Consider the following 21179-nt stretch of genomic DNA (forward strand, 5'->3'; position numbering starts at 1 on the left):
AGTGACATAGCCGTCGCTGCTGCAGGTGAGTTAACTTGAGTTCCATTATTTACACTCACTTGTGTCTCCTTTTGTAGGCCGTTCCAATAATTGTCGTCATGAAGACAGGTAGGATGCCTCTTTGAGCAGGTGTCACAACTGAAGCGGCGTTTGCAGTCTTTGGCATTGTGACCTTGTTTTAGACAACCATAACAAAGTTTTTTCTCCTTCACAAACTTTCTTCTGTTTTCTAGAGACAGTTTTAAGAAGTCTGGACACTTGTGGAGTGGATGTGCAATCTGACACAGAACACATGAAAAATCCTTTGATGTTATTATTATTGACTTTGTGTTACTTTGTTCCGTTGAATTTGTCTTAAAAACACTTGCTTTGTTCCCTTTTCGTTCTCTTGTGTTTCCTTTGTCGCTGTTATTTTCAGAGTAACGAAGGGCATGAATGGAGGTGAATGGGTTACATGCAACTTCAGCTTCAACAGAGAGAAAGGATGCAAAGTCACTAAAACTTGGAAACTCCCCACCTTCCATTAAAGTCTTTGTTACCTGTCTGTTCCATCTTGCATTTATCCAGTCTGGTAGTTTGTGCAGTAATTTTTGATTTTCCTCGCAGTCGTTAAGTATTTGCAAACCCTTTACATGAGGCATAGCGAGCATGCATGCATTTAGGAAGTCCGCAAAAGTTCTTAATCCATCAGCATCTCTGGACTGCACCTTTGGCCATTTTGATAGCTTCTCTCGGAATGATTTCTGTATAATAAAGGGCTGGCCGTATCTTTGGTTTAACTTGTCCCAAGCGTCCTTATATGCGGCTTCAAAACTCCCAAAGAACAGCAAAATAAGCAACTTGGATGTTTTCATAAACAAAGACGGTGTGCTCAAGGTTGGTGGAAGGCTTCAGCTTTCATCTCTGCCCAATTCAATCAAACAGCCAACACTCATTCCCGGAGAACATCACATTGCAAAACTGATAATCGCACAGTCTCATGAAAGAGTTAATCATCAAGGAAAAGGCTTCACCATGAATGAGATACGATCCAGTGGCTATTGGATCCCAAAATTGAGCCAAAGGGTTTCCTCCTACATTCGGCAGTGTGTGTTCTGTCGTAAACAAAGAAGACCAGGAGGAAGAAGAGGAGAGGAGGAAAGAACTGGAACGGCAGCGAGCCCGAGAGAGGGAGCGGGAAAGGGAAATTCAAGACCTAAAGGACTCACTTCAGGATGAAAGTAATGCGAGACAGGACATTAAAGATTCAATCAAATGCAAAGAACAAATGATAAGTGAACTTCAAGATAAAATTCAAAACACGTCAGATCTGCCAAGACGCTCTGAAAGAGTTAAAGTACAAACAGAAAAAATGATAATATATCTACGGGAACGAGAGAGGGAGCGGGAGCGGGAGAGGCAGCGTAGCGACGAGCTGAAGAGGAAAGACTCGGATACGCTCAAGATGCTCAGAGTGGAACTCAAGAAAGCCCAGGAGTCCCAGAAAGAGATAAAGCTCCTGCTGGACATGTATAAGTCTGCTCCAAAGGAGCAAAGAGACAAAGTGCAGCTTATGGCAGCTGAGCGCAAATCTAAAGCAGAGGTGGAAGACCTGAGGATGCGAGTTCGAGAGCTGGAGGAGAGGGAGAGGAAGGAGAGCAAGAAGCTAGCTGATGAAGACGCTCTGAGGAAGATTCGTGTAGCCGAGGAGACCATCGAGCATCTGCAAAAGAAACTGGCTGCCACCAAGCAGGAGGAGGAGGCCCTGCTGAGTGAGATGGATGTAACGGGGCAGGCCTTTGAAGACATGCAGGAGCAGAACAGCCGGCTACTGCAGCAGTTACGGGAGAAAGACGATGCCAATTTCAAGCTGATGAGTGAGCGAATCAAATCCAACCAGATCTACAAGTTACTGAAAGAAGAGAAGGAGGAGCTGGCCGATCAAGTCCTTACGTTTAAAACGCAGGTGGATGCCCAGTTGCTGGTTGTGCAGAAACTTGAAGAAAAAGAGGGAGTCCTCCAGAGCACGCTGGCTGCTCTTGAGAAGGAGCTGGCTGTCCGAACCCAAGCACTGGAACTCAACAAGAGGAAGGCGGTGGAGGCTGCACAGCTGGCAGAGGACCTGAAGGTGCAGCTGGAGCACACACAGGGCAAGCTGAAGGAGATCCAGGTCTCCGTGGCTGAGAACCGCACCGCTCGGGAGAGGGAGAGCAGCAACCTGAAACAAGCACAGGAGGATCTGTCCAGGCTGAGGCGGAAGCTGGAGAAGCAGAAGAAGGTGGAGGTGTACTCTGACGCGGACGAGATCCTACAAGAGGAGATCAATCAGTACAAGGCCAAGCTGCGGTGCCCCTGCTGCAACACGCGAGACAAGGTTTGTAATTATAATTCAGAATGTTGTTATGAAAACGGAACGTGTCTATATGATTGTATTAATTGTGAAAACGACTACCAATGTAATCAGTTATGCATTATGGTTTATTTTATGATTTATTTATTTTTTGTTTATGCCTAGCTCTTACGTTGGTTGGTTGATGATACGGACGGCTCAATAAATCATCATTCACCATCAGTTCCGGCCTTCTCGATATTGACTGAATGCTACAATTAATCTTCTTACTGCACAAATAATACCATATCTAAATGAAAATGCAACATTACAAATGTAACTTCTGTATTTAAGATTTTCAAAATTTGTGAGCATTAACTGTAACGCTACTACCAACCTTTTTTATGGAAAACCACAACATATTTCTTATTACTCACTGCATGTGGCCTTTTACAGCTAAAATGTTGAAATTTAGTTGTTATCATAAAATGAATTCCTAACATCAATCCTTGCAAATGTTTCTCCTCATACATTCCATATTTACTTCCCCTGAATCTGCCTGTGGAACCAGCGCGTCTTTCTGTCCCTCATTACTGCTGGCATGTTGCTTTGTAGCTATCTGCCTGACTCCACTGCTGTGAACCTGCTGCGAGGTGCTGCTGCTGGCTGTACTGCTAAATATGTCAGTTACTTTGTGACATTTAGAAGCTTCAGCATCTAATGCCCGCAATTTTTTTCTCTTGCCTTCTCAGCCCCACCCTTTTCTTTCCCGTTTTTTTTTTTTTTTTTTACTAGCGGCCGGGTTTTGCATCGGGTTTTTTTTTTCTACTGCCTTTGCCTCCTCTCCGCTTCAGCTTCTTCTTCTCCTTGCCTGGCGGCCACAGCCAATGTAGCTGGCATCCAACTTAGAGGTGCAGTGCTGCCACCTAGAGTGCTGGAGGGTGAAAGAGCTTTGAGGGGGGAAAAAAACAGGTATAGAGCTCCGGGAGTTGACGTCACTTCTCCCAGCATGCAACCGTTCAAATCGAAACTGCGCCATATTGGCAGGCAGAAGCCGGCAGCTGGACTATTTGTTATTGTCAGAAAACTCAATCAAACGGGAAATATGGTAGATTCCTGTTGTGCCCCAGGATGCAGAACAGATGCGGATGACATAAGGAATGAGCCATCTACAGGATTCCCCAAGATCCGGAGCGCTGCAAACATTGGATCATTGTAATAAAACGCGCTAGTGACTGGGCGAAAATGAAGCTGTGGGATCCTGAGAGTAAAGGATTTCGCTTATGCAGCGACCGCTTCATATCAGGTACTTAAACCAACATTTCCTCAACTGTGTGTGGTATTTATTTTAAATGCTTTTATTATGATTCTTAGTGGGCTTCCTAAACTTATTTTGGCGTGGCTTTTTCTGTCTTATTACTCATAGCAACAAGTAAACATCACGTAAAACGTTGCCTCGTGAGTTCTGCGTGCTGCCGTTTACGTGTCTTATGATCACAGCAATTAACCGGCTAAGCTGTATTTAATTTTTAAGCAATGGTTGATCAATTGTCAGATCACACATAAAAAGCACTTTGGATTGCTATTATCTGTCTCACTGAGACTACTTACGTGTAAATCTGTTATTTGTCCGTCCATCCATCCATTTTCATCCGCGTATCCGGAGTCGGGTTGCGGGGGCAGTAGCGTGACTTCCCTCTCCCCAGCCGCCGGAGCCAGCTCCTCCGGGTAAATCCCAAGGGGTTCCCCGGTCAGGTCCGGTGTTGTGCCGGTAAGAAGTCCGCTCCGACAGCTTCTGGCGTCGGAGCGGGCAGTAGAGTCGAGAGTCCCAGACCTCTCCCCAGCTCCTCCGGCCGGGGGAATCCCAAGGGGTTCCCCGGTCAGGTCCGGTGTTGTGCCGATAAGAAGTCCACTCCGACAGCTTCTGGCATTTTAAAAAAGTATCCCAGGGGCACGGTAAGGGTCGGAGATGTTTAGTCTATTTAATTTCTGACCATATAAAACGATTTCTTCTGTTTTAAAGTGTGAAGTAAACTCCGACGAAGTAAAATCCAAGCGGATCCCGTTCATGTTCATGGTTACATCTGTGTTTGTTTACCTTTTTTGCATGCCAAAATGGCGTCCACTAACTGAGAGTCACGTGGGGTCCGGAGCTCTATTGAAAACGTGCGTGGAGAGTGGTGGTCCGGCCCGCCGGCCGTCCTGGAGTACACAGATGGCCAGTCCACCCCTGCATGAGGGTAGCCTGAGGCTTTAACATCCTCTAGTGGGGCCCAGGTTCACTGCCTGGCACCATGGAACATTCAGGTCTCTGTGGTAGCAGATATCTGAACCCACATAAACAAAGAAAGAGATCCCATCTCCAGTCACAACAAATATTATTAAACAAAAATGTCTCTCCTCAGAATATATGATAACATAAAAGTGTCATGGTCCGGGGTGAGCTGCCTGTCAGTAATCTTGTTGTCCTCTGAGTTTTGTCTGCAGGTGGGCGTGTCTGAGAGCAACCAGCTGCAGCTAATCTTGCCATCAAGGCCCAGGTGTCATGGTCTGTGTCGGCGTCTCATCTCATGTGTCTCCTTTTGTCCTCCATTTGTTCTCTAGGTGCTCCTTTTGTTGTCCTCTAGCGCCCTCATGTGTCACGTCTGCGTCTCTATATGGTGTGTTCTGTTTGTAGACCTTTTTATCATCCCCTCAGGTCCAGTGTCCATTTAGTTATCCTCTGTGCCCCAAGTTGCAGCTCCAGCCTCTTTGTCCCCAGCTGTGTGTGGGTGTGTGTCCATTCCCCAGTTCAGTGTGTGTGTGTGTGTGTGTGTGTGTGTGTGTGTTGTGCTTGTCCTTTCCCCATTCCTGTTATATTAGTGCATTTGTGTGAGTGTGGTGTGTGTGTGTGTTAATCCTTCCCGCGGCCTTTAGGTTCAGTTTTGTGTTTTAGAGCCTTTTAGGTTTATTTGGCCCTCCTCTGTTTCTGTTTGCCCATTTTGATTATTAGGTTCACCTGTCTTCCCTCTAGCTCTCACTCCACACACCTGCCGCCATTTCCCCTAATCACTTCTCCCTGTGTATATAAGCTCTGTCCTGTCCGTGTCTGGTGTTGGTTCATTGTTGTTGCTGTCAGCGTGTTTTGCTGTCAGTCTCTCATTCCTATCTCTAGTTTATATTTTTGGACATTTTGGATTACTGGCTTCTCCCCTTTGGATTTATTTTTGTTTTGGATTCAGCCTGCAAAATAAAGGATTTTCTTATATTTCATCTCCTGTCTCTTGTCATCCTGGGTTCTGCATTGTGGGTCCTACCATCCGTAAAACGTGACACCAGGGGATTTAAGGAGCAGTGTGACACAACACCATGCCGGATGATTACTCTGTTTGGGTAGCTCTAGCCACTAACCTGTCTTGAACTTGTGTACTTTGTTAGAAAACCTGCCGCCTGAAAGATCCTTCACAATTCTTCCCTGCTCTCCTCCAGGTTTCACTCCACTTTCCCTCGTCTCCATAACCAGCTCTGATTCCTGCACTCCAGATCACACTGCCTTTCCCCTGGCCACCTGCTCTCAGCCGCTCACCTGCCCTCTCCCACCTCCACTCCAACCTCACCTTTGGACAAACAGTTTGTCACCTCCTGGATCTCCTCAGCTCTCCCGGACCTGATCAAACTCCCCTCTGAGCCTCCTACCGCTACTGGAAACAGTAAGCCTTCGTCCACATCAATATCTCCACAAATTCCTCTGGAATCTCACCCTGTCTCCCTCCTCAGAAACCCATCCGGGAATCCTGCCACCAGCATGCAGCGCCTTCAGTTCCCATTTCTCCTCTCTAGCTCGTTCATTTAAAATAAACCTTTTTACACTTACCTGGTTTCCCGTGTGTGATTCTGCATGTCATGGGTCAAGAAACTGCCTCCCAACATGACAAAAAGTCACAGGAGAAAACCAGGAGCCTCAGAAAATCTAAGATAAATGAGGAAACATGGTTTAATGGGGTTTTATTTAACTAAAGATCCGTCACAAAACTAAGATAACCAAGAAGACAAGTAATTTAACCTAAGCTCTGTAACTAAAAACGAAAACTAAATTGAAGGCCAAGGAATAACCTAAAACAACTAAAACTAGGTTGTTTTCCTGGTTTGGATCTGAAGCTTAAATATTTTAAACAGTTTCTAGTTCCAGTATCTACTCTACATCGCACACACCTTAAATGATTATCTAAAGCCTGTAGCTTATCAAAAATATACAGGTTCCACTGAACATTCAAACAAGTCAGAGGCCAGGGTAAGTGGAACAACAGCACCGATCTGCATCCTCACTAGCCCCCGAGCATGCGTCACCTGGCCTCCTTTAAAGGTGCTGCTCATTTAGCCGTCATGAGTGTGCTTCAGTACAGATGTGCAGGGCTCATCTAAGGGGACCACTGTCCAAGGTGCTGACTTACACTGGGAACATCCAGTGAGGAACTGTTCATGGTGCTGAATGCTCAGCGCTGTGCTGGACTGCAAACAGGAGAATGCAAAAGCAAACAGCACTCAGGTGGAAGCATGCATGATAATGATCAACATCATGTAGTAAGAGCATGCAGGCAGTTCCTGGAGAATGATACATGTGACTTGGCCCCATGCTTGACAGAAACGCATCCAAATTTAAAGTTCTGGTTTGTCATATTTTAGTCCATCATATGCAAACAGGTTGCACCTCAGGTCTGTCCAGGAGGTCAGTAATGAACTAGTCAGGATGTTGTAGATAGTGCAGTACCCCATCCATCAGCTCATAGGGAGCATGCCCCCATGCAGGCAGGCATGCACACAAGCACAAGGGCGTCATTAGCCATGTTTCCACAAAAATGAGTTAGAGGAAATTTCTGGGAGGGGAAGATTGACCAGTAGGTGTGATTTTGTTTATTTATTTTATTTATTTACTTATGTTTTTGGAGGATAGGGCCTCTTGAGATGTAGCCTCTCATTTTCGAGAGGGTCCTCCATCCATATAACACACAAAAAGAAAAGAAAGACAGCAAGTGATGGCTTGGTTCTCTCAGCTGTTGTGTCTATGTAAATTTCAGCCCTTTCAGGACTTTGCTAAGAATTCAGAATATCAAGACCATTTTGGCAGTGAGTGATTTCACATATCAGCAAAAAAAGGCATCTCAAGTCAAAGTCATTTTATTGTCATTTCTACCACATGTGCAAGACAGACAGAGAAACGAAATTGAGTTTCAGTACACACAATTCAGAGATCAGACATACATGGGCAAGACACATGACAAGAATTGGTGACTGCAGTCATTCGCAACATGAGTCGCGCTACCTTAATAGATGAAAAGGAATTACATGAGGATAGGTTGGTGGAGGGAAAAAAACAGGCATACCATAGTTACTCTCGACAGGGCGTAGCTGTACTATGCAAAAAAAAAAAACCACCTCAGACATATAAGCACAAACTTCAAAATTCACAACATGAGACTCCATTGGGGGGGGGCTGGGATCCTGTTTTTTTCAGGGCCAGCAGCCATGCAGCGCTCAGCCAACTGTGTCTACAGGAGGGAGAGAGATCTTGATCTTGGGAGGGGCGCAGAGCACATTCCTGCAGGTTGATGGCCTCGCTGTGAAGTCCACAATCTGAAGGCGGGGGGGGGGGGGGGGGGGGGGGGGGGTTCCACAGCATCTGTCTGCATTCCTTCCTTTGTGGGGGATGATTATTTGCAGCTTCAAGGCTGCATGGCGTCAGATAAGGATAACAAGACTGTGTTTGGGTCAGGCAGAGGTAATTTTCCCTCTGCCTTCAGTCTGTAACTGGTCATTCCAGTCCTTCAATGAAGCCAATTCGGGTGATGAAACATCTCCACACCGTCCGGTGGCCCTCTCCGTGATTACATCCATTTTGCGCACTAACACCGGTAACGCAGCTAAGGCATTGTCCAGCTTACGATTCACCTCGAGTAACGTCCCAGTCTGTGAGGTCTCCGACCGGACGGTGCCGTCCATGGGTGCGGATCTGCACATATTAAGAACATTTAAAGTTTTATTTTGTCGAATTATGCCATTAGGAGTGCCGGGAGATCTGTTGTGACATGTAAAATGTGGTGTTCAATGACTAGAAGAGTAAGATTTTTATTTTAAAATTTATATTTTATTCTGCGAGGGCTGCGCAGTGGCGCAGTGGTTAGAGCTGTTGCCTTGCAGCAAGAAGGTCCTGGGTTCGCTTCTCAGCCTGGGATCTTTCTGCATGGAGTTTGCATGTTCTCACTGTGCATGCGTGGGTTCTCTCCGGGTACTCCAGCTTCCTCCCACAGTCCAAAAACATGACTGTTAGGTTAATTGGTCTGTCTAAATTGCAGTGTTGGGCAAGTTACTTCAAAACTAATATAGTAATTATTACTTGTTACTGCCTGTTTAAAGTAATATGTTACATTACAATATTACTGTTTTTAAAATGTAAGGCATTACATTACTATAGCATTACTTTACGTTTTCCTCATTAAAAAACAATATTATTTTACAGTTTCTCGATTGGTTTGGCTCTATTCCTGAAACCGAGATGACATTCTCAAAACCATAAGGTCATTTGGCCAAACAGTCTGACAGTGCTGCCCAACATTATAGCTCACTAGCAAAATCAAATATATTTCCCCAAACTCTTCGTCCATGCTTCAAAAGCAGATTCCTTTCCCATATAAAAGGTCAGTACAGTCAAAATAGCACAGATCCTTCTCAATTGCCTTGGCACATGTGCATTCATTTAGTGCTTTTGTCAAAATAACCTGGATGGCTTAGCACAACACCATGGATCCCCTGCAAAAGCTAATTTCTCTCCCAAAAGAGTTTATCCATGTGTCAAAACTAAATATCCTTCCCATATAAATAGTCAATGCCCCCAAAATGCATTATACCTTTGGCATTGTTTAAGCACTGCAAGTCAAAATGCTCAGATGTTGTGTCACTGAGGCACAGGTCTAGCAACAGAATACCACTATGAATAAAACCAATAGATTTCACAGTAAAATCGGCCTCCAATTAACCACTCATACTCAAGGAAACTGTAAACATTTTCATTCGTACAAAGAAATGTTAACATTAGAGAACTTACTGTGAAAAGAAAACATATACAGGATTCTGTAAAAGTGAACAGTTATAAACACAAACAAAAAACAAAAACAACTCTAGCCTACCATACTGTAAATAAGGTTTCAGAACTATAGTACAGTAATATTTTCAGTGGTCGCCTTTGTCACCCTCTCTTTCTTGGCCACCATCCTCATCCTCCTGGCCATTGACGCGCTGCTCTCTGTCAGGCCATAAATTCTCATCCACATCGCGACAGATATTTTCTCGTGCGATGCAGGGAGGGAAGAAACGGCGTGAATGTCTCAACCATCCCCTACACTGATCCCCTGTGATGTCCTCACATGCAGCATCCATTGCATGCAGCAGGGCCCTCTGGTCTTGAGCCTGATGCTCATACACCCTCCACCTCCAAGCTGAAAAAAACTCCTCAATTGGATTTAGGAAAGGAGAGTAAGGTGGAAGAAACTCCATTAGCATCCGGGGATGGGTGGTGAACCAGGTTCTGATGCGTGGGCCGCGGTGGAAGTTCACGTTATCCCACACAATGACATAATGTGGTAGCTGAGGTCCTTCTACACCTCTCTCATTTTCTGGGATCAGATCAGTATAAAGGTGGTCCAAAAAATTGAGGAGCTTTTGTGTATTGTAGGGCCCTAAACTGGGAATGTGTGTGGCCACACCTCTTTCTGATATAGCGGCACACATTGTTATATTTGCCCCTCGCTGGCCTGGGACATCCACAGTGGCTCGGTGGCCAATGATGTTACGGCCACGCCTTCGACCTTTGGCCAGGTTGAAGCCAGCTTCATCAACGAACACTAGGGTGTGAGGGCTGTCGTTGCCTTCTAATGCCATTATTCTCTACAATAGAATAGAAATAAATCTAATCAGTCAAGTAGAGACAGATACTGCAGGGAGGATCTAAATTACTGTACAAACAGGGAGTGGGAAACTGACGACAATTTCTAGGCAAAATGCTCTAGTCACACCAAGCTGCATTCTGAAGGTGAAAAGGATACCGCAAAACAAGAAAACAGTGGTAACCATGTCTTACTGTAATAGTGTTACAATGATAGACAACCAGTAGTTGACTTACATGCACATACTGGTACCGCAGCCCTTTCACTCTGTCAGAGTTTCTCTCAAATGGTACCCTGTAAATCTGTTTCATGGTCATCTGATGTTTCTTCAATACCCAGTCTATTGTGGAGATGCTGACAGAGTTCATATTTTGGAACATTACATTGTCTAGCAGGATTGCATTACGAATCTGTCTCAGTGTGATGGCATTATTTGCAATGACCATGTTGCATATTTCTCGTTATTGTTGTACATTTAGACATTTTCTTCTGCCACCCACTTGAGGCTGTCGTCCAATCCTAGACATACAAGTCAAAGGTCAACACTGTAAATTTGTTACAAAACGAGTCACCACTGTAATTGTACTGCTGTCCTATGGTACTAGAAGTGTGATGCACTGCACAGTGACTGGAATACTATTCACAGTATTTTCTCCATTTTTCTGTCTTTGTCATTTTTATAGTATCATATAACATCACATGACGATATTACAGTACACTAGGCCTACACACACACCAACACTGAATAGTTCAATAGCATAGTTCTGTACCTGTTTTCCCTGCGAAAGATTTGGATGATGGAGGAGATTGTAGACGCTGCACTCGGCGACCTGCCTCTGCCATTGTGAGGCTATGGTTTATAACGTGGTCAATAAGGGTGGCCCGGATTTCATCTGGGACATCATGGTGCCTCTGTGCTCCTCGGCCTCTTCCCCCTATTCCTCCACGCATTCTCACTCCTCCTCTTCCTCTTCTTCTTCCTCCTCTTCCTCGAGCAGGAAGTTGTTGTTGTACTTGGCGAGGTGCTTCCATGTTCACACTGCAAATGAAACTGGCCCCGGGCCAAGCTCTTTCTATATACTTTTGGCAGCAGTCATGATCATAGACAACACCTGTCAGGTATCTGAACAACCTGTTTGATTGGTCATCTGAGATGTGGGAGGCTGCTCCTTCGTTAGTTCTAATTTCACCTGATTGATTGTCAAGTACTGTCATAACTTTATCAAATGTTCCAAGATATTCTTTCATGGTATTATATCTTTGATTAATTTTGACAGTTGAACAGACAATTGTGCATATGATGACTTACACAATGAAACCATACTGATATGTTGTGGAGTGAGTGACCATTTCACTGACAAATCAACTAATCAGTTTAGATCGGCAAGATCTATTTAATTGGGAAATGTGCTAAATGTGGGCTCATTGTGCTAACTGTTGCTACTTGTACATAATCATTTGAAAAGAAGCATAGAGTCACTTGAGACATGTACTAAAGCATTTGCAATTTGATTAAACCAATGAAAACTGACATTCTGTTGTGAACAATTGCAAGGTGGTTTGGAGATTTGTCCATGTTATTTTGTGAATGTCATCTCGGTTTCAGGAAATGAGCCAAACCAATCGAGAAAAACTGTAAGTGACGTTCACTTAGCTCATAACTTCCAGTGAAAGGCAGTGTGGTATCTGAGCTAGAATAAAGATAAAAAAAAGAAAGTAAGATAAAACAGCCACAATAATGACAGAATACAAAACTGACCTTTATATGCATTTATTACTAAGTTTACAGTATTATGCACACTTTGTTTTATAAAGAACGTATTAGCCCAAAGGAATATGACGCACTTTGAGAAGATTATGAACATAACATATTAATGCAAATTGTGGCCTTCAAAAAAATGGCCTTTGAACAAAGAAATAAAATGCAAGCCTTTTGTAACGTGAGGAAATATGGGTTTTCTGTCACAAAGGTGGTGTTGGACTCAGCTGGGTCAAAGCTGGGTCGCTGAGAACTTTCACCCACAGATTGAGACCTTTGCAGACATGAAGTCTGCAAGAGTCTGCTGGAAACCATAACATCTGCCACCTGCAGCTTCGTGCCAGAAGATGTTGTTCCCATGGAAGTAGTCATAACATAACAAGTCTTAAACTTCCTTTCTTGATTTTAATGTTAAAGAATAATCATTATCATTTTGCTCATTATAAATGTGTTTTAATCAAATGAATGATTCTTATGCTTTGGGTAATTATAATGGATTAATGAATCCATACTTAATTAAATAATGTTTGAGGATGTTTGTTAACGACCTTCACACACACTCAAGCACACACACACTCAAACACACCCACACACAGATTCTCACAGTAAACTCCAAAACACATTCGCTGACGCACACGTTTGCTTTGAGAAGAGAAAGGCTTTTGGTAAGTTTCAGTTTATGATTCAGTTCGAGTTTGTCAATGAGAGAGTTCGGACGTGTTGAACACGCACCCGGGGGGGGCCTGGAGCTCCTGTAACCCCCCCCCCCCCCCCCCCCCCCCCCGCTATTCCAGTCAAGCCAGACCGGATAGCTGAATTACAATCGCTAACGCAGACTCGTCCAGAGTCTTTGATTTTCTGAGTGAGTTAAACTTAAGAAAGCGCATCTGCAAACGCTTTATCATCACGTGTACCGAGGTCATCTCCTGGACCGGGTCGCAGCACGCCTTCGTCTTCTCTGCCAGCCGAGGTGTCACCCCTGGATGAAACATCGTCCTTTGACGTCCCGGGTCCAAGAGGAGGGTCCGAATACGGTGAGACAGAACACGATAGATAGCGTTGACGCATCTTTTCCAACAAAACCTAAGTTTATTCAAACCATCACTTTTCACTCAGACACCTGTTTCTTCCTGAAGCAAAATCAGATGCACACACGCATTCATCTCACCTCATTTTCAATTCTCACTACACTTTGCACACACGCATCCATAATCACATCATATCACTCTCAATCTTCATACATTCACCACAAGGTCTATTTGAGCAAGAACAGCATATCAACTGTTAAAGATTGTCCCACAAAGTTGCCAATGTTGATTGTTATTTCCTGTTTGTCAATTTCAAAATCATTAGTTTAATTTGAAGAATTAAAACTTTTAATTGTCAAACTTGTTTCTTCATTGAACTGAAACACAGACACACGGATATTATCGACAGTTTATCGATGAAAACAACCTTTGAGTCTTCTTAAAACTATACAATTTGGTTATTAATTTAATAAAATTAATATCACAAATTCATATGTAGAATGGTTCCTCTTTCATAAAAGAGCATAAACCATAGTCCTACATAATTGGCAGAGCCTAATTTAGGTTCACAGCACTTTTAAAGCACAATGACCATTAGCTACACAAGGCTATCCAGTCATATTTTGAAACTTAATTAGAAATAACAAAATTAAAGTGTTTGCAATTATTTTAAAGTGCTTAGACCTATTGGCCTTGAAAGAAACAATTTTAGCCTGAACTGTGACCAGAAAAAAAAACCTCAGTTATACAAGACAAACGTAAATTAACTGTTACTACCAAATAGACAAACTGAGGCAGCAAATGCAGGTTCCTCTGTTGTTAGTGTGCGACACTCAGCTGTAAGAAGGAGAGTGATGTGGTCTCTTTTGTTCTCTTCTTTTACCCAGTGCAACTTAAACATGGGCAATGAGACAGAAGCCAGTAGGGCATCCTTAGAATCAATCACTGAAGCAAATCTAGATTTGATTGCTCCCACAATAATCTCAGGCAGCCCAGTGGTCATTGGTGATAAGGCATTTTTCATCGCCAAGGTTTTAGCCACAATAACGTCTAGTGTTGGTTGAAGCATGCCATAAAAACAAGTTTCCTCTCCCTGTAGGATGTCCAGTGCAATAGAAAAAGGCTTCATAATGGCACAGTATTCCTTAATTAACTGGTATTCCCTGTCGTTCATACATTTAATCTGAAACTTTTTGCAGAGATCATTAACGTCATTGAAAGGCATTTCTGTGATTCTTGCATAGGCATCGTGAAATGAGTTCCACCGTGTCACTGTGGGGACAATCAACTTTTTGTCAGACACCTCTTCAACGAACTCAGCTGCAACTGTGGAGCGGCTGGACTTTGTCCACAGCGCAGAACATTTAGCTGTAGCACTACGGTAGACAGTTCTTGATTCTGGATTGGTTGCAAGCCATTTTTCCACCTCATTATTTGCAACTAGATTCAAAGTATGGGCTGCACATCTCTGGTGGTGAGGCAGTACACATAGCCCAACATGTTCATCGTCATCAGTGCTAGCAAGCACACTGTGAAGGTCTGTAAAGTGTGCTTCCTCTTCACAAATGTCCTCATCCACTTCTTCCTCCTCCTCTTCAGACTCAACATGCTGATACTCCTTAAATGCCTTCACAAAGTTGCTACCGTTATCAGTCACACATGCTGTGATTTTATCATGAGTAAGGCCATATTCTGAGAAAATGTCCTCAATCTCTGTAGCAATTTTGTCATAAGTATGGCGACCTCTGAATCGTCTGCAAGCTATCGCCGCCTTCCTCCGTTTCAAACTTTCTTTGTCGATCCAGTGCACTGTGACCCCAAGGTAGCTTCTGTTATTTGCACTCCGAAGATCAGCGGTGGTGGACACATGGTTCTGTTCTTCAATGTTTTTTTTTTTAGCTCCCTTGCCATGACTGTGTATGCCTTATCTAAGTCTTTTGAGAAGGTTTTTCTGCTTGGAAGTGCATGCTGAAAATATAAAAAAATAGCCATATATCAAATTCAAAGGTCAAATAATATTTATTATATATTTATTTATTTATTTATTATATTTTAATGAATTGTTAGGTTTAAAATATCATTGTGACATTAGCTAAAGGACCTTACAATGTAAACCCCTTATCAAACCAGCTTTTGTTGTTTTAAGGGAAAGCTAGTAAACTTTTACAATTAACTACTTTCTAAGTATGATTAAACATGCCACACATGTCTCACCTTCCTTTTAGTCATGGATGGTGGGCACCTAGAGAGTAGCAGGCATTGTATAAACTCATTAGCTTTAAGAAAAACCGGTCTCTAAATACAATTGAAAAGTTTTCAGGATTTTCAGACATTAAGGACAGGACAGGTTTCTCATGGTAAACGTAGAAACTAGGGGTGTATCGATACGCTAAAATCATATTCGGTTCGATTAATTTTTGGTAAATTATATTTATTTAATATCTGAAGTGGCTTCTATATTGAGCAGACCAGGTGTCATAACATGCTTCTGATCTAGCATGATGTCTAATTATTTTAGGCAAGGCAGCTTTATTTATAAAGCACATTTCAAACACAAAGACAATTCATTGTGTGTTTATTTTTACAGCTTACTGCTCAGCTTTGAGTGTCACTTTCATACAGAAGAGTGTTGTTTGAATGTTGATGCTCCGTGTTTTTATTTCTGCATGAGCTTTAAAAACTCACTTCACTCTTCCCGGAATTTCTTCTTTAAATCTCTAAATCCACTGTTTTGACGCACTTAAACAAGCTTCTTCTGCACTGTATTTTTTGTTGTAGGATCAAATCTTTACATCAATTGTCTAGGGGAAAAGTTAAGCATAAGTGTTTGTTTACATTTTTGACGCTGCACGCTTGCTCAGTGTGAGAGAAGGGGGCGACGCGATGCTCTGTTCAGGGTCTCTACAGGCTCCACAATAACAGCCACAGCTAAGATCTTCTCTGAGAGGCATTGATCAGAATTAGCAGAATTTTATTTTGTTTTTTAAATATTGCAAAGATTGTACTTCCGGTCGGCGCTCAGCATGTGTGAAGAAACTCACCTAGGAACTATTTATCAGCTGCCCTTAAATCACGCAAATCCTCAAGTAGAAACTGTAAAATAATTTTTCAAACAGGTAGACTAGAAAAGTCAATAGCTCTATATTTTAAATGTATTAAACACACTGTTTCATACATTCTGTTCTGATGGCTATAACTATGCAAACTGTTGAGGTAGTTCCTCACCTTATCATTGGCGACAGGGATTTTGCTGACAAGTTTTCGAAAAGCTGGCGATTCCACCGTTGAAAGCGGCAGCATATCTTCAACAACATACTCTGCAATGAGTCTCCTAACATCTTGAGGCTGAAGTTGCATCTCAGAGCAGGAGAACGTCAACTTAGGCTGCTTTGTGGTTGAGAATGACACTGTCCTCCTCTTCTGGCTTGCTTATCTTTATCTTTTACAAACGTAAAATAACGGGCGAATGCCCATCTACAGAATGTGCTATCTGACGACGGCGGTGGTAAACCAGCTTCGGCTTCTCCTTGCTCGCTCATCTCAGCTCTGTTGTTGTAGTGCCGGAAGTGCAATAATTTTGCGCGGGTGGATGTTTGTCCTCCGTCGATTTGGTGAATGAATCTGGATGAATCTGATGACATACCGGAAGTGGTGCTTGGCTGATACTTCGTTGTTGCTAGTAGCAGAAGCTCAGTTTATTTGAACATTTCAAGTGGATTTTAAAAACATTTTTAACACAAAAAAAAAAGTAACGTATTGTAACGGGTGTTTCTGAAAATAGTACCGAGTAAAATATTACCATTTTCCCCCTGTAATGCCTTACATTACCACATTACAGCAAAAAGCAATGCATTACAGTAATTAGTTACTTTTATAACGTGTTACTCCCAACACTGCTAAATTGTCCTTAGGTTTGAGTGTGTGTGTGTGTGTGTGTGTGTGTGTGTGTGTGTGTGTGTGTGTGTGTGTGTGTGTGTGTGTGTGTGTGTGTGTGTGTGTGTGTGCGCGTGTGTGTGTGTGTGCGTGATCGTTTGTTCTCTGTGTCTCTGTGTTGCCCTGCGATGGACTGGCTCTCTGTCCAGAGTGTAGCCCGCCTGATTGCCCGTTGACCGCTGGAGATTGGCACCAGCCCCCTCCCGCGACCCTACGTGGACGAAGCAGGTTCAGACAGCGGATGGATGGACGGGATGGATTGATTTTATTCTGTGAGTTTACTAAAGGCAATTTTACAGCAGCATGAACACAGTTTGTTTTCTTTTCCTTCCATTCTACTTCACCAGCAACTCCCAATTTCACATAGCTGGTTGTTTTTGGCAACGCCTGCTGATGTCATTTCATACCGAGTTACAACCAGCCACCATCAGTTAACCACAAGTTCTGCTTAGCGACTCTACCGGGACCCTCACAATACCTACCCCAGCTCAGGTACTCTGTTGGTTTACTGAAAATGGTCCATTTCAACTGGCCCGCTGAAGTGGAGACTCACACATAGTGGAAACCCGCCTTGACTTGAAGCAATGACATGCTGCATCCGTTTTCCAGTTTTATTTTCTTGGCAACTTCAAATTAAAATCTCTGTGGATCAATAACTTTCATTTTTATCGAATGATTTGATGGGATCCTTTTATTCCTAAATCATTACTCATCTGTATTACTATGTATGTCCAACAAGATTTATTTTCCAGTTGAGATCTGGTTTGTCTATAAGTTATTCCTTTTTTAGTGGTGTATTTTGACTCACCAACCTTGTTTTACCAATGTGAATTCAGCCAAAGTTACACAATAATTGTTGATTTCTCTTCACTCTGAATTGAAGACATTCATTTCTTTCACTAACGTCATTAGCCCATTGCCAGGTGCAACTTGAGATTATCTGTTTTATTGATCTGTCCAGTAAGTGGCCATTACCTAATGTTTGATATAATGTGCATCCATTATTGTACAATTACACTGAAAGTTTTCTACAATCTATTAAATGGACATAATGCAGGAATGACTCTGGGTAATTTTCTAATTCCTGTGGGTGAGCATCCAGATGACTTTGTAAATCAAGCTTTATTGCATGCCGCAGTGATTTATTCTTCACAAGAAAACTGAAATAATTTACAGATTAAAGTGGCACTTTAAATGCAATAGAAATACAAGTTTTTAAGGCTGATATGTTATGTTAATCATATCCAATATCATATATTCTAGAGCTCATTAAGGAGGGAACTTGACACAGATTAAACATCCCTGAGCACAGCAGAACAAGCCAACTCTAAAATACTCAACCTTTCTATATCTGGCTGATAATTATTTTGACAAGAAGCCGCTGTGTCCTGGGAGTAAACGTATTTTCATAAAGGTATGCGGCTCATCTGATAACGACAAACTTGTAGAGAAGAGGATGTTTTGGATGTGGGAATAGGAGCTCAGAAGCCAGAGACCAGATGATATACAGTACCACGACTTTATGACACTCATTACACCCACTCAGACACTTCACATGACACAAGTCATTCTCTCTTATTTTTGTAGGATTTTTGTTATAACAATGAACAACTGAACCAGAATATTTACCCTGAAAGTTAAAGGTTATCTTGTGCTCGGGAGGATTATATAAATCTAAATAAATGTGTGCTTTCTGAAAACTGTCAGCAAGAATAATACGTACCTATGATTTAACCAGCTGTTGCTTCAGGCACACTAATTATTTTGATGTAAATCTACATAGATAAGTTGGTAAAGGTCTGACTGAACAAGTAAAACAGAATGACAAGAAGCACCCCGGTAGGATGTTTGGGTTTGTTTGTGTTATGATCCAGTAAAATATTATTGTGTTTATGCTGCGTGCTTTTTCAGTTTGAGGCCAAGATGACAGCATGTGACAAATTGTGAAATTACAAGCAGCAATGGCTCCTGTTCAGTTTGATAGTGACGAAAATTCTAACTCAGCCCGTTCACTATGAACAGGATTCAGCTTCTTAGCTGATGGGATCTCTTATCTTCCACTTTGTTATGGGTCGATTTCATGCTATGCTCTTTTATTTCCTGCAAAGATTAATGTTTCCTCACAACAACAGGGCTGCATCTACAAATCGGAGCTATAATTGAATTACATTTGTTAGGGCAAAGGGAGGCTAAAGGGACCATGCAGTGCCTTGTAGTCTGGGTGTGTTGTGGAAGCAGGCAGGTGGTGAACAACAGCTGGCCACCCGAGCCATTCTGCTCTGGTTATAACTTTCCTGATCCAAAAGACTCCCAGTTGTCCTGTCAGTCTGACTGACCACCAACATGGGAGTTTGTTAAATATTTTAAACTGTGTGGCTTCCCTGCCCAGCTCTTTTTCTTTAAAAGTTAAAATATCAATGTCTCTACACAGAGTTCAATAGATTCAAGCCCCTGGTATGAAATCAGAACACCAGTAAGACATGATTTCCTCTGTAGACAAAAACACACACAGCAGAAAGACTATCAGGTCACAGGAATTGTTGCTTCGTCTCCATTCAGCCTCACTTTGCAGACCTCATTAAATTACTTTGTGTTGACACAGTTAGTTAATATTCCACACACCACTGCACAGCCAGGACAGAATGTGTGAACGTCTGAATTGGATTGATCAGTTGCTCATTACACAGATCGGAGCATCAGCTGTAGGTAATGTTTCTGATAGAGCGCGCTTTAGCGGGTGGCATATCCGACAGCAGGCAGTATCATGCGAGGACATCCCCCAAGGGCATCCTCCCAGGCAATTTAAAAGTGCATCTAATTCCCATCTTATTGTTGTCCCACACAGCATCCCTAAAATCTGACACCGAGCATAGCAGCTAGCTGTTTAAAATATCACCTCTCCAGTCTGATTGACCATTTCTTCTGTGGGTGCCAGTGGAAACACTCTCCCTCCTCTTCGCAATGTCGACAGAGTCCCCAGTCGATGCTCTGACATGAACATCTGTTGTGGTGTAATATGAAAGGAACTGGGAGGCAGTAACTCTGAAGTGAGGGCTGGAAGAACTCAAGCCTCTTAAAAGTCATCCAAATTCAAGGCAATTTGGTTATTCAGCCATTCATCACAGGTTTGACTCTAAAGCTTTTAACCTGCGTAAACCTAATCAGGCATCACTGGACTGAGCACATTTTGTTGTTCTTCCAATCTGTTGTTAAAATAAAATGCATGAAATCTAATGAAATGAGTGAAAAATTAAGTAATTAAAATTATGACATAGGAATGTTAAATAGGCCTATCTCAATCTTACCACAAGGATAGTTATGATACAAATCATGGAATTTTTTTTGCCTGATTGGTATCAGACCAATAAAGTAGTCATTCTTGTTATTTATTCAACCATCATCTGGTTTTACATCAGCAGTGATGCATTTCTACCTCAACTCTGCTGAGTTAAAGGAAAAAAGTTGCAGAAACGTAGCACTGCCACCCATTAGAGCATTATTATTATTATTGTTGTTGTTATTATTATTATTATTATTATTTATCTTCAGGTTTTTACCATTTAATTTTCACATTTGAGCACAATATTGTACAATATGATGTATTGTTTTTGTACAATAGGATATTGTAAAACCGTAATGTACATTGGGAGAACGTGATCTTGCATTATTAAAATGTGATTATATTGTAAGAATGTGAATCATTTACTGTTAAACAATAAATGTTATATTGTGATATCACTCTAATTTGTGTTGTTTTGTAATTTGTGTTTTACGTATGTGGCAGGTTTACATTGCCGTAGAAAATGCAGTGGGATGTGAAAGTTTGGGCAGCGTTTGATTTTCCTGTGGTTGTTATAATAAATACATTTCAGGTAGATATATCATATTCATACACAGTGATATTTGACAAGTGAAACAAAGTTGATAGGATTTAAGTGTGCAATAATTGTTTGAACAAAATTAGGCAGGTGCAAAAATTTGGGCACCTCAAAAATAATTTAATTGAAAATTTTGCAGATCCTCCTTTTGCCGAAATAACAGCCTCTAAATGTTTCTTATGGCTTCTAATGAGAGTCTGGATTCTGGTTGAAGGTATTTTGGACCATTCTTCTTTACAAAACATCTCTAGTTCATTCAGGTTTGATGGCTTCTGAGCATGGGCAGCTCTTTTTAACTCACACCACAGATTTTCAATAATATTCAGATCAGGGAACTGAGATGGCCGTTCCAAAATG

General features: G+C 42.2%; 1 protein-coding gene and 1 pseudogene across 1 annotated transcript in view; both read left to right on the top strand.

The window, feature by feature from the left end:
- Positions 1-21179, top strand: part of LOC139069636 (uncharacterized) — a 438794-nt gene that overhangs the window by 191773 nt on the left and 225842 nt on the right. The window lies entirely within an intron of this gene.
- LOC107374790 (E3 ubiquitin-protein ligase BRE1B pseudogene) lies at positions 863-2576 on the top strand (annotated as a pseudogene).

This window comes from Nothobranchius furzeri, chromosome 1 (assembly GCF_043380555.1).
Source record: "Nothobranchius furzeri strain GRZ-AD chromosome 1, NfurGRZ-RIMD1, whole genome shotgun sequence".
Classification (NCBI taxonomy): domain Eukaryota; kingdom Metazoa; phylum Chordata; class Actinopteri; order Cyprinodontiformes; family Nothobranchiidae; genus Nothobranchius; species Nothobranchius furzeri.